The sequence below is a fragment of the Fukomys damarensis genome, unplaced genomic scaffold (genome assembly GCF_012274545.1).
Source record: "Fukomys damarensis isolate Sample0158 unplaced genomic scaffold, DMR_v1.0_HiC HiC_scaffold_32, whole genome shotgun sequence".
NCBI lineage: Eukaryota > Metazoa > Chordata > Mammalia > Rodentia > Bathyergidae > Fukomys > Fukomys damarensis.
The window spans coordinates 20,836,470-20,847,121 of NW_022900944.1; positions in this window are offsets into that span (position 1 = coordinate 20,836,470).

The following is a 10,652-nucleotide window of genomic DNA, read 5'->3' on the forward strand; positions in this document are numbered from 1 at the left end:
AAGGTGTAGGGACAGTGAGAAGGATAGGGAAAGGGGAACAAGGGAAAAGGAAAAAAATATGAGAAAATGTAAAAATGGAATTAAAGTGTTTGAAGGGGGGAGGGGAGGAGGGGGTGAAGGGAGGGCAGGGACAAGGGGAAAAAATGAGAAGCAAGACCTGGCATGTAAAGGTACAAGATCCCAGTAATGAATGTAACTGTACTATATACCTAGAATGTACCAATAAATTCAATTTAAATTTTAAACAATTCACACAGACAGAACCCCTTCTGGTTTGGGTTAGTTACCATCTTATTTGGGTTTATGACCTTAAAATTACCCTCAAAATTTTCCTTGTAAGTTTATCACATCCCTATCGAAGTTTCTGCTATGGGTTAAGGAAATACCTTTGGTGATCCCAACCATCTATGAAATCAATTTGGTGAAGACACAAACTTTTGTTTTAGGTTGGTATTATAACATTTATTAAAATAATGCTATGGGTTAATAGAAACAGCAAGGAGCCAAAGATTAAAATGAAGTTATATAAAATCCCAACTAAAACCCTGAAGTGTCTAACATATCCATTCATTAGCTAAGTAAAAGCCCCCCTGAAATACGATACCTAGTATAATAAAGTACTGCAAAACAATTGACACTTCTCAGTTATCAAAACTGTGGATTTTGCATTTTATATCCTCTGTCAAGAAAAAATTCTTTTTGAATGTTATGTAACATACCTATAAAACAAGATAGAAAAGTACATTATAAACTTGTACCAGTGGCTGTAAATACATTATCTTACATGTTTCTCATAGGTAATAGGTTGGTTATGGTACACACATAGCATGAAACTCCTATGGTCATGAAGAATAGACAAAAAACACATGTCAACTGTACGGTAAAATACAAGCGACACTTCCATCTACCCCCGCTAAAAAATGACATAATACTGTCACAAAAAAGTCTTAAAATTCAAAAAAGAATAATACTGAGAACCAAGGCATTCAGGGATTTCAAAAGTCATGCTCTGCTTTCAGTTGATCCGAAAATTTGTCAACTAAGTTTTCAAAAGTTTGTTCTGAGCCAGCTTTACTTATAAATAATACACATTTATTACTTCATACAATTACTTTCTTCCCCATAAAAGATCTCTGGTAAACACCTACAATGTCCAGGGATAAAACAGTTGAGATGAAACTGGTATCGCTTTTAACTATCACCTCAAGTGGTTGAGTGTTGCAAATTTATTCAACCAACCAAACAAAATGGCACAGCATATGTTGTAAATAAATCAAAACAACTGTGTGTGTAACAGAAAGATGAAGCAGCGGCACATTAAACCAAAGCTAGCCGAATACAAAAGAATGACTGTCAAGCGCATAGTAAATAAACTGAAAATGGTTCCGAGTGAGACAAGACAATGAAGAGGTCACCGTGAAGGAGGCGACTGAGCTTCCTGCTGACCTTGACTGTAAAGCTTTGAAGGTACGGGAGAGGGAACGAGTTGACGAGTTGGAGGTCCACTGCCCTTTGAGATTTGCCACATTCAGCACTGAATAGCTCATAATTATTTCCTCACGTGTTTAGGTGTAGGCTTTGCACACAAATTGTTTCAACTACAAAACTGATTGAACTTCACGAGAAACTGGAAGCTTGAAGGGAAACGCAGATGAGACAAGACCCGCAAGACCTTCATGTACGTGGTGATGCAGTGGAAGGAGCTGTTCTCAGTAAGGGGTGTTGATGTCTGCAGTATGATGGGGGCAAAGGAGCAACAGTCCACCTAAATGAGTTGTACACAGTGGTGTCTTCCTCGTAGATGTGACCAATGAGAGTTAAAATATACCTATGAGTACAACTGCTAGGAAAAAGAGCAACGGAGCGAACAGAAAGGAGACAGGGAGATCAAGAGGGCAGTGTCTGAGTGTGGACAGTGTAAGTCAGGGCAAAGGCGGGGTTCACATGTGAAGAGAGGAAAGGAAGGAGAAATAAAGCCAAGAGGCATGTAGAATGAAGACTGGTAGGTAGAATCACCCTGCATTGAGAGAATGCCTTCAGCTGCTGGTAGCATCACCGATTTGAATGGTTGAAACAATGAGGAAATGTATTGACCGATCCACTGGCTCAAATGTGCCACAAGAACCTATGGTTATGTCACAACATCCACAGTACTGGGCTCCATTTTGTTCCTCTTATGGATGGCTTGTGGAAATCCAGTGACTGGCAGAGCAACGTAGACTCAGTACTTCCTTGCTTCTCACTTGAGTAAAAGACTGGATTCCCATGCTCCTCTGAAAGGCAAAGGATAACTTCTAAGGTCTTCCAGCAATCTTCTTACATCCACCTGTTACAAACTGAAACACATGCCTAACCCCAAGCCTTTTACCGATGCTTGGCATTTCCCAGACCCATCAGACTCTTGTCCAGAGATGAAACAGCCACTCTCAGGCACATGGCAAGGTGGGAGGAAAGCAAAATTGAGATTCTATCAGCAACAAGGGAGAAGATATTTTATGGAATGGGCAGTCAACAAAGTTTATTGCATACAAGAGTTTAAAAAAACATTAGTAACATATCCTAGTAGTTCTAGTTGATTTCATATTGACCATTTCCACTATGAAGACAATTTCATCTTTGAGATCTAGTATGGATTTTCCTTCACAGAGAAGAATACCTTTGGAGGTATTTAAATAAATGCAAAGAAATCAAGTACAGAGAGCCTCTATTTTCTGTATACTTTACTCCCAAAAGAAATCTCAAATTTTTTTTCCAAAAATAAAATGCTGTATTCATTCAGAGACAATGCACAGTGATTGACCTCTGGTGGAACAAACATCATAAGAGAAGTAATAGCCATTGTGTAGAGCGTTACTTCTCTTTGCGGCTCCCTCCCCCACTCAGAAGTTATACTTCAACATTATCCCCACGCAGACTTGCCAATTTTCTGCACTGTGACCTGAAGACCCTGCTGCTGGTTAGGACTATTCCAGCCTGAAGAAAGGCAAAGCAAGGGCAGCCAGGCTCCGATGCAATGCACACTGTTTGCTGAAGGGCCTTGGTGTTTTGAGGGTTCCCTTTATGAAAGGCTAGCTTAAAGTCAACAGCCCACAGTTGCTCAAATCTGTGTTTTGGTTTCCTTGCCACCACCACCACTTCCCCACCCGGGAGAATTACAGCTAAGTGGTGTTTTGACTGTGCCCCCAGGGGAGTGTTGGGTAAGATGAAAAACATGCTAGGTCACCAATAAATGGTTTCTGGAAAAGGGACATTTCAGGAAAATTCAACAAAGTGTAGAAAAGCCTTAGCTTGCAGTGTGTTGTTGCAGACTTTGAAGGATGACTTTCCTCCCTACTTGGACAAACACCAAGCAGGAAGCTCTGAAGAGGAAAAAAAAAATTCTGTCCAAGCCTCAGGAGAGAATGGCAAATGGTGATAGTCATTGTTACTTCATTTCCCATTTAAACAAAATTAAGGTAGATAGGTATTTAACCCTTTCTAATTGATCTCATCATTTTCAGAATTCTACAGCAAGGATCTGACGATTGTAGAAAATCTCCTGAGCATGAGAACCCAATCTTTCAGTTATTTCAAAGCTCAGCTAAATCCCAAAGTGCCCAGGCCACATTGTGCAGGTTAATTGCTCTCCTTGGGATCTCTCCAAATGGAGGGGAGCACTGGAAAGCATAGCTTGCTCAGAGTGTTTTGTAAATATCTCCCGCAGTTTGAAAGCCGTACTTTTCCTATGTGGACCTTGGGAGTTTTGATTTGGCAAATCCTGTTGTGATCTTCCTATTTTGCTTTTCCTCTGCTCCAAGTCCAACACTCAGATGTCTAGTGATTACTGCTGCTGTACTATCCCACAGCAATGTCGACCCAGATTTATTAGCTGAGCTTGCTGCTGGCTGCCGCCATAGCAACCCAGTGGAAATATCATAAGATTTTCCCCAGGAGCCCACACTGAGCAAAAGCACGTTGCTACTTCTTTCATGTTTAACATCTGTTTACCCCAAGGGGACCCAAACAGAATTCAGAAAATATTTTTCATCTTGGAACAGAAATAATCAACCAGGTCAAATGCTGAGCCTTCTTTCTTTAGACACCTGACTGATGGCCTCTCGTTCTAATGAATGATTTATGTCATTCACCTTGAATAAGTCACAGTGTTATCTCAATTTTTATTTTAGCTCCTAAAATTGGCATTGCCAGGATGAGTGTATTTTTATAATAGGTAGGAATTCAGTGGGCAATAATATATGTGACTAAATAATTTCTTCTTAAGTTTTCAAAAATAATTTAAAACTTCAAAATCTCCTCAGGGAGCTAAGTAGCCTAGAGCACAGATTTCCCTCATCTTCTAAGAGTCCTTTCAGGTTTTAAAACTTATGAATATGTGAATATATATTATAGTAGGCCCACAGGAGATTCTGAACTATTATTCTCCTTGTAGGATGAAAAAAAAATCAGTTACACACTGCCAAGGTGGTGTGGATTCTACACGTAAAGCCACAGACTGGCCTGTTCTGTCGCTGTGTGATAATGCCTTGCATATGACGGGAACTAAAGAACTACTTCCTGACTCTTGGAAACTTAGCATTTTCTAATCACGAGTTTTGTAATTATATAAACTACATATAGTAGGATTTTCAAATAGGTCATTTTATAGCAATACAGTTTATAGCTTATAAAACTATAATATGCGTAGAAGGAATGCATTCTTTTTATTTGCTGGTGGGATGAGATCTGTCATTGTTGTTGGTTTCACAGGGTCTCCAGGCTTCATATATATGTGTATGGTTTTATACAAGATTACTAGAGTACTATTTTCTATTCCATTATAGAAGTCAAATATTAGCATAGTGAAAAACCATAAAGTTTCTTTTGAAGAATATTCCAAATCAGACAAGCAGACAGAACATCAAAAACCTTACTTTCCTTGCCCTTATCCATGCTAGTTAGGCTTAGCATCTTTTCTGCTAAGGACAGTCTTTTGTCTAGTTGTATTCAAACCAGGTGATGTCTTTGTTCCAACAGGAAGAAAAAGGGCATCCTTACTCTTCCTGGCTTTCCAAGAACAGCTGCATATCCTTCTTAATAGTCTCTACCAACTTTCCCACAATTTTTTAAATGCTCTCTGAAACTTGGTGCTTGTTTCACATTTCTGATTCCTGACTTCCCTCAAGCTAATGAACCACTCAGGCTCTGCCAGCCTGGTCTTTCCCTGGATACTCGTCATCATCATCATCATCATCATCATCATCATCATCATCACCACCACCACCACCACCACCACCACCACCACCATCACATTTAGTGCTATATGTCAGCTAAGCATCATGCTTATGGGGATTATCTCATTTAAAGCTTGGAAAAACTCTATGAGGCAAGGGCTGTTATTCAGTGCTTTAGCATATTAAGAAATGAATGGTAGAGGAGAACTTGAACCCAGGCAATCTCTCAGATGCCATTTTCCATCTCTGCCCAACTCCTGCCCAGATAGAGAACTGAGTTATGAGCCGCTTGGGTTAGGGCCAGGCTCTCCACCCACAGGGTGTTGTTAGCAATCTAAGGAGGGCACAGGCCAGCTGCATGGAATGATGCTGCCTTCCAAAAATTTTCTCTCAATTCTCCTAGTTGCAAGAGGCTTTATTCATTTCCTTTGTGCTCAGAATTAGCTTTTTATTTTTTTATTCACACAAAATGCCAGAGACATCCCAGATTGCATTCATTACGGGCTACCATGCTTCTTGTTGCTTTGTTTCTAAGACGTGTTTTGGCTTGGCTTTGGCTGCTTTTATGTGAAGTCATCTTAAAAAGTCAAGAGCCACAGAAAAAAAGTATAAAAAAATGACAAACATTGCAAACATTCATTTTATACCCCCACAATCTTTACTTTCCAATTTCTGCTAGTTGAAAACAACAAATGAGAGATCTCAGAAAATACAGGATATGTAGAACTACAATTCCCTATAAACAAAAGCAAATACATTCTTAAATCCTTACTCCAAACAAACCAGATACTATTAAAAAGACTTGGAGAGTGTTTTGTTGCAGTATGGAGCCTACAAAAACCTAATACATGCAAATGAATGGATAATGTGAGAATCAAGTACCTGACTTATTTCTGTTCTTTTTATTATTATTGTTATTGTTGCTGATGCTGTTGTTGTTTTTGGTGCTGGGGATGGAACTCAGGCCCTTGAACTTGTGAGGCAGGTGGTGGAACCACTGAGCTAAATCCCTGGCCCTTATTTCTGTTCTTTACCATGTAAATCAAAAGAATAGAAAAAAGACTAAAATGTAGACCCATTTAAGAACTTTGTGGTAGCTTTTAACAGGTGATAGTTTCCAGTAAATGTCTCCGGCCGCCCAAATATTGATACCACAGAGCAACTGAACATGTCTCTGAGCTTTCCTGCCCCATGGAGAAAATCAAGGCAAGATCAGAGATCAACATCGACTTGTGGTTGCGAGGGTATGAGTATTGTTAGCTAAGAGGAGCCTCTCATCAAAAAATAAGAAGATACAAAGCGAAAGTTGTGTCTTTATGGGAAATGAGAGCTTCAGCTCCTAAAATGCTGCTCTGAGTTCCGAGTGGCAGAAACAGGAAGGAAGAGTGAGCAACACATTCTCTGTGTTACATTTTCCCCTTGAGGAAACCATGAGACTGGGCATGTGATGAGCCTAGTCTGCTCCGATCTCATGTTCTCCTCTGGAAATCTGGAACTAACTGGGTTTTTCTCTAAGGAGAAGACTGTCTGACACGGAAAAAATGACTAGCTACTCAGATACAAGGGCCAGATGACAGACATCTGGCCGGATTGTGCCTAGCTGTAGTGTGAGCGCTTGGAGAGTAGTAGGTCTTCAGTGAGTATTTGCTGAACAAGTGAATGTGCAAGGCAGAGCCAAATAATTTGAGAGCGGCCTGAGAAATATTTAGGCTTTTTTTTTTTCTTCCACCAAAAACAGTGATGACAAAAAGATGATGAGAAGAGGAGGAATACAGAACAGGAGCAGTACAAGAGGTTATTCTTCCTCTGCTATGGCAACCAAGTTATTTTGTTTACATCCACTTAACATTTGCAGTTTCCTTATAGAAAAAAAAAAAAGCCAGAAGACCTCAGTAAAACATTCATGTGCTTTTGTGTATGTGTGCATATGTGTGGGAGGGGGGGCTGCTCTGATTCATGTTGGCTATCAAATCAGACTCTAAATCCATGACTGTGGTTGACTTGAGCTCTTCCTCAGCTCTGTTGAATGACTTCCTTATTTCTTCTGATTCAGCAGCAATTAGAATTGTAGAAAGCAGGATCAGCTCATAAACAACATAGCCCATCCCTATTTAATCACACAGTCTAGTGACATTAAGAGAAAGGTAATCAGGGAAGGTCACACCCCACTCCAGAAATCTCGGGATGTCTAAATTGGGAGTTGGTGGCCATGTAAACAAATTCAAATTACCTTCCAGCAAAAACCACAAATTACTTCTTTGAAATGGTTTTGGCTAGAGAATGTGGATCCAGATCAAATCAAAAGCCACAGGAACACTGAAATAGCTGAAACAGATACATAGTCATTACAGGAAGCTTATGAAGGCTCAAAGGAGTTTTTAAAAAAGAAAAGGAAAAGCTGTATAGCCAGAGAAGCTGGTGGTATTGCCCATCCCTACTGGAAATGTTGATGACATCCTGTAAAGAGGAAGAAGAAGGAGTTAAAGTTGCCAACCAAGCAGCCTAGACAGTGAGAAGTCAGGAAACAGGAGTACTGATGGAAATGGAGCTGTAAATTGGGAAGAGGACAAGGCCCCAAAGACACAAAGCTAAGACGCCAAAAGAGGACTCAAAACAGCGAGGGACCCAGAAGGAATTATGGATTAAATAAGCATTTACAAATGATAACAAATTTTCAGTTTCCCTATAAAATGACCCAGAATAGTTTTCATCCTATTGTGATCATTCTGGGAATATTCAGTTGTACTAGAATTCCATGGGATCAACAATTTTTTTAAATAAATGAAATTTCAATTTTTGGAGAATTCTGTTGTTCGTACATAAAGTCTGTCTCATAGGGTTTTGGTTAATAGTAACAGGCAATGTTTAGTACATCGTCCATGATACTTTTTGGATGATATAACTTAATCCTGTAATTAAAGGGTCAAGAGACTAGGGAAAAATAGTCTTTGACGATGAATTTAGCACCTTTCACTCCACACAGAGCCTATGTTTTAAGACCACCCTTTCATCTGACCTCCCAACTTATCCTGCTGTGTGATTACCCTGTGTTTTGCTAAATATACACTAACTCACTTCTGCTTACATCTGTGCCATGCACCAGAATCATTATTTTCCTTTGCTAATCTTTAAAGAAAGTGAGAGTGGGAGCAAAACACTTGGGATTAAGGAACTAAAGGAAATAAAGAGGAGTCTAGAGCCAATAAGCCCTTTCGTGGTAGAACATTGAAGCCAGGTGGGTTATAGAGGACAGCACTCAACTTCCTCAGGAGGGGGCATGAACTTCCAGACCCCAAGTCAGTCTTTCTAAGAGCATTTGAGCAAGAGAATGACAAAATCTGTTCAACAGATGAGAAATGACCAGTAAGTTAATTTTCTTACATTTAATAAATGTTTTTAGGGTGGGAATTGCTGAGTTGATAGTCTAAGTATTACTGTTAAACTAACAACAATTTTGTGTGGTTAAATGATTCATCTAAGGTCACGTGATACACCTTTTAAATTACTCCAAACCTTATTTTTTTGGTTGAATATAAGCTAATACTACTTAGATATACTTTTTGTTTGTCTTTTCTGTGCTGGGGATTGAACCCAGGGGCTTACACATGCTGGACAAGTGTTCTACCACCTGAGCTGCATCCCATCTAGCTGGAGACCTCCTCTCTGCCTCCCTCCTTTCTGCTACTGGGGATTGAACCCAGGTTGCTCTACCATGATCTACATCTGTAGCGCTTTTACAATTTTTTATTTTAAGACAGTCTTGCTAAATTATCCAGGTAATACTTAAATTTGCAGTCCTCCTGCCTCAGTTTCCCTATGGCTGGGATTATAGGTGTGTGCCACTATACCCAAATGAGATGTCATTTCTACAGAAACAAGAATTTTGCTTCAGAGCCTAGCATTCATTTCTTACGTGGATGCCAACCTGGGACACTTTCCAAAGAGCCAAGACAACCTTGGATGTTGCACTGCTCTTTCATCTGCCCTTGGTGGGCTGTGGTCCTTGGGTTCAGGAATGAGCCCCTCTGGCATGTTGGCTTGGAGTTATTTAAGGTCTTAAGAAGGCAAATTCTAAATACTCAGAAAGGACCCCATCACACTCAAGGGGGTGAGGTCAATACAAAACACAAGAGGATGTCATGCAAGGCACAGTCATAATAAGAGGTATTCTAGGTCAGATGAAGAGTCACATGCTGTGGCCACAGCTGAAGGACGATCTTTCTGGTGAGGAAAATTGAGCAGCCCCTTATTTGATGCTGACATTGAAATCAGTATACATTGTAACAAGTATGTCTGGGCTGAGGACACTGGAGGCCTGGGGAGCTGATAGTTTAGTTGCATGCAGAGTATGTCTAGTTTAGATGCCTGACTTAACTTGAGTTGAATCCATGGTGTCCAGATATACTCATATGATAAAAATGTCTGAATATCATGTTGTTCTTTATAGAATAAAACAAAATATAAGTATTTAAACTGTTTTTTAAAAAGGTTCAGATACTAGATACTAGTGTGTGCTATTATTAAAAATGGTAAAGGAAAACTTATTATTTATTTATTTAGCGGTGCTAGGGATTATACCCAGGGCCTCTTACATGCTAGCTCTACCACTGAGCTACACCGCTAGCCCAGTAGTAATATTTTTAGAACCAAAGATACATAAAAAATTTTTTAAAAACTTGTACTTGTGGACACTGCATCCATGAACTTTCCCTTTTTTTCTCAATGTGTTGTCTGGAAGGAACAGCTAGCTTACGGTCTCGCACCCATTCTCCCCTTCCTTTTTAACAGAACCCTGAGCTTTAGCTGGGGCAGTGTTGCTCCAGACAACAGCTCTAGTTCCCAGCCTCCCTTGCGGCCAAGTGAGGCCACATCACTAGTTTCTGTCAAAGATAAGAAAGCACAACTCCTAGCCAGGACTTGTGAATAGGCACCTGAAGTGGAGTTTGCTCAGCTCAGAGTGAATCCTTTTGCTCTTCCAACATTTGGCGCATGAGGCAGATGTGATAGCAGCCTGCGGTGGTCATAAGAATAAAAGCTACAGGTTAAGAAAATGGGAACAGGGCCGGGAATTTAGCTCAGTGGTTCCACCCCCTGTCTCGCAAGTGCAAGGACCTGAGTTCGATCCCCAGTACCCCCCCAAAAACAAGAAAATGGGAACAGAGATAGCGTGGGGCCCACATGACATCATGCTGTGCCCTTAGCTGCATTTCATCTCTCCAGATTCCTTCCATCTGAGAAACAAAAACTTGAACTTGTAGCTTGTGTTAGGGATTAATAGTTCATATTTATGTGCAGCAAAATCCAACTGTTAGGTTAATAACAAACTTCTCCATCCTTATTACTGGATTTCAGAATCTAACTGTGAAAACAAGTGATAATATATACAAGAATATAGTTTGAAAATCACAGGTTTGGTTATTATCTGTTGATTTGTTTCCTAAA